We start from the raw sequence: 4193 nt of genomic DNA, 5'->3' as shown, positions 1-4193 counted from the left end.
CTAAAAATAGAGCTACCATATGATCCAGCAATCTCATTCCTGGGCATATATCTGGAGAAAACCATACTTCAAGAAGATACATGCACCCCAATGTTCACTGCAGCACTATTTACAATAGCCAAGACATTGGAAGCAACCTAAGTGTCCATCTACAGAAGAATGGATAAAGAAGATATGGTACAGGGACTTCCCTGGTGGTCCAGTCGTTAAGACTCCACGTTTCCCATGCAGGGGGCATGGGTTCCATCACTGGTCAGGGAACTAAGATACCCCCATGCCACAAGTTGTGGCCAAAAAATAAAATAAAATTAGTCAGCTCGATGCTTTATGACGACCTAGAGGGGTGGGATAGGGAGGGTGGGAGGGAGGCTCAAGAGGGAGGGGATATGGGGATATATGTATACATATATCTGATTCACTTTGTTGTACAGCAGAAACTAACACAACACTTTAAAGCAATTATACTCCAATAAAGATTTTTAAAAATATATCTTTAAAAAAAACCATAGGGGACACATATACAATGGAAGGTTACTCAGCCATTAAAAAGAATGAAATAATGCCATTTGCAGTAGCATGGATGGACCTAGAAAGAAGTACATCAGGTAGAGATAGATATCATATGATATCACTTATATGTGGAATCTTCAAACTGATGCAAATGAACTTATTTACAAAACAGAAACAGACTCACAGACTTAGAAAATAAACTTATGGTTACCAAAGGGAAAAGGTGAGTGGGAGGAATAAATTAGTTGTTTGGGATTAACATAGACACACTACTATATATAAAATAGATAACCAAAAAGAATCTATTGCATAACACAGGGAACTTTACTCAAAATTCCGTAATAACCTATATGGGAAAGGAATTTGAAAAAGAATGGATATATGTATACATATAACTGAACCAATTTGCTGTACACCTGAACATAGCACAATATTATAAAACAACTATATTCCAGCATAAAATAAAAATTAAATTTAAAAAGTCCAAACACTCTAAATAAAATGAAATAAAAATTGGATGTGTAAAATTTGAGTATGGTACTGGTAGGCTTTTTGTGTGTGTGTGTGTGCTATGCGGGCCTCTCACTGTTGTGGCCTCTCCCGTTGCAGAGCACAGGCTCCGGACGTGCAGGCTCAGCGGCCATGGCTCACGGGCCCAGCCACTCCGCGGCATGTGGGATCTTCCCAGACCGGCGCATGAACCCGTGTCCCCTGCATCGGCAGGCGGACTCTCAACCACTGCGCCACCAGGGAAGCCCCTGGTAGGCTTTTGAGCTTACGGTCCAAGCCTGCTGTGAATAAGTAAATATAGGGGCCATATTTAGCTTATTTACATAACAGTTGTGACAATCCTTTTTCTGATATAGACTTTATTTCCTGGTCGATATCAATGGCACACATCTTCAGGGGAATTTTTCCAGCATCTGGCCACACACACTAATGTAATGTGGCCATAAAAACAACAAACCCTCTAAGTTTTACATTTGATCATGAGTTTTTTCCATTATATCAGATAAGGGATTATACTTAAACTTTAAGTTCATAAATCTTCCAAACAATAACTCAAAGGGAGAAATATCATGCCTGCCAGAGGAAGTTGACCTTATTTTTAATAAAACCAAAGGTGAAGCTCTGGGCCATTGTAAGCTGATGGCTTGATATTATTTAGTCAAAGAATTCTTTATAGTTCATTTGTTCTTCTCGTCCAGAAGACTGAGTATGATAAAGAGTATAGCAAATTATTGGTTTAGTGTTTACAGAGCTCCTACATAACCATAGAAATGAAATGACTTTCCCTATCAGACTCCAGATATTCAGAAATTCCAAAGGTTGGGATGTTATAATTCAGTAAGTCCTTGAAACACTGAGCGTCTGCTTTAGCTGCTAGGAACACTTCCGGCAATCCAAACATCATACACAACATTACTGATCAATCTCTTCTGCCTTCTGAATGTGAAAGCTCTATGCTATCAATGGAATGTGTTCTCCCAAAATTCCTATGTTGAAACCTAATCACCAATGTGATGGTATTTGGAAGAGGGTCTTTGGGAGATAATTAGGGCATGAGGGTGGAGACATCATGAATGAAATTAGTGTCCTTATAAAAGAGACCCCATAGAGCTCTCTTGCCCCTTATGCCACGTGAGGGCACAGCAAGAAGAAAGCCGTTTATGAAAAAAGAAGTGGACCATCACCTGACATTGAATCTGCCAGCACTTTAATCTTGGACTTCCCAGACTCCAGACGCATGAGAAATAAGTTTATGTTGTTTATAAGCCACCCAGTCTGTGCAGTATTCTGTTATAGCAGCCCAAATGGATTAGGACACTCTATAAAGTCTATTTGCCACCAGATCCCAGGTAACAATGTCTTCAGTAGACTTCTTTGACTTACCTTAAGTGTTTCCTGTAAATAAATTTTTCTGACAAGCAGCACACCTTTGTATTATTTCTTGAATTATTTGACCCTTATTCCAAAAGTGGTACGATTCCAAGGTTTTCAGTATACTCCTTTTGTTTGAATAAGGTTGCTGGTGTCATGAAAAAGCCATCCAAGTATATAATAAGTGAGATACAAAAATACCCCTATAGTGTAATTCCCATATTCCTATGATATTCTTCATAGCTCTCCTTGGTTTCCAATTTTCTAAATCTTGTGGAGTTGTGTATTTCTGAAATTGTAAATAAGAGTTCTTGGATAGAAGTAACGGGGCTTCAATTTCCCCAGTCAAGACCTAAGTAGCCCTTTCTGTGGCTTGATGTGCAAATTAATTTCCTTTAGATACGTCATCTTGTTGTCTGTTATGAGTTCTATAATGAATTTCAGAAATCTGTTGGAGAAGCGGGGGTGACTAATAAATCAGCAATTACGTTTCTAGTGTGATATTTCAGTTACTACTGCTATGAGAAAGTTCCCTCTATTCCTCCACATTTGTTCCATAGCATGACAGATACCAAATGCATATTTACTATCAGTATAGATATTCACCTTAAGATTGGTGGCTAATTTAAAAGTTTGTATAAGAGGTAGTAGTTCCGGTGAAAGTTCACAGCGCAGCGGCGGGTCTGGCTGGCGGCGGCGAGTGCCCCGTGTGCGCTTGTGGAGACAGAGGCGCGCTCGACTCTCGAGGCCTCCGTCACCCGCTCAGCTCCCTGCCCTAGGCGAGGAGGGCGGCTTGTGGGGTTGAGTGGCCCGAGCTGAGGGTGCGGAGAGCTCAGGGTGGCGACGACAACGGCGTTGATATCGGTGGTAACAAGCCGGGAAGATGGAAGGGCGGATAGAGCTGGGAGATGTGACACCACACAATATGAAACAGTTGAAGAGATTAAACCAGGTCATCTTTCCAGTCAGCTACAATGACAAGTTCTATAAGGATGTGCTGGAGGTTGGCGAGCTAGCAAAATTTGCCTATTTCAATGATATTGCAGCAGGAGCAGTATGTTGTAGGGTGAATCATTCACAGAATCAGAAGAGATTTTACATCATGACACTAGGGTGTCTGGCACCATACTGAAGACTAGGGATAGGAACTAAAATGTTAAATCATGTCTTAAACATCTGTGAAAAAGTTGGCACTTTTGACAACATCTATCTGCATGTCCAGATCAGCAATGAGTCTGCAATTGACTTCTACAGAAAGTTTGGCTTTGAGATTATTGAGACAAAGAAGAATTACTATAAGAAGATAGAGCCCGCAGATGCAGAAAAACCTCAAAGTCCCTTCTGGCCAGAACGCACATGTGCAAAAAGACAGACAACCGAACAAATTACAGATGAACTTTCTTGCACTCGCTTGTCGCCAAATAAAAGAGATGCTCATTGATTCCCCACCCCCCTCTTTCTTTTAAAGCTTTCCCCCTCCCTTGTTCTTGTTTTTCCTCCTTTCAAAACTTCCTTCCCTTTCCTCTAAAGGTTTTAAACTTTTAAGGACTTATTAATCATGTTTGGATTGTTTTAGTTTTCTTATTTTTGTGAGGTGCTTTGACTGTAGGAAGGAGAAGGTATAAATAGGTATACCTTCTGGTATAAATGATTACAGGTATAAATTATCTGTCTAGTTTCACAGATAAGATATATGGTCTCAAAAGTTTGTGTCAATTTCCTTTTTTTTTTAATGTCCTGCTTTCACATTGAAGGACAGAGTCTACAAAATACTGTATAATTCAAAGGACAAAAAGAAGCAG

General features: G+C 40.0%; 1 pseudogene across 1 annotated transcript; it reads left to right on the top strand.

The window, feature by feature from the left end:
- Window positions 1–3274: 3274 nt before the first annotated feature.
- Window positions 3275–3832, top strand: LOC307069722 (N-alpha-acetyltransferase 50-like; annotated as a pseudogene). The gene has a single exon. The product of its transcript is annotated as an N-alpha-acetyltransferase 50-like (transcript).
- Window positions 3833–4193: the final 361 nt, after the last annotated feature.

Source organism: Hyperoodon ampullatus (assembly GCF_949752795.1).
Source record: "Hyperoodon ampullatus genome assembly, chromosome: X".
Classification (NCBI taxonomy): Eukaryota; Metazoa; Chordata; class Mammalia; order Artiodactyla; family Ziphiidae; genus Hyperoodon; species Hyperoodon ampullatus.
The sequence above is the reverse complement of the archived record's forward strand: the minus strand, read 5'-3'. Positions and strand labels throughout refer to the sequence as shown.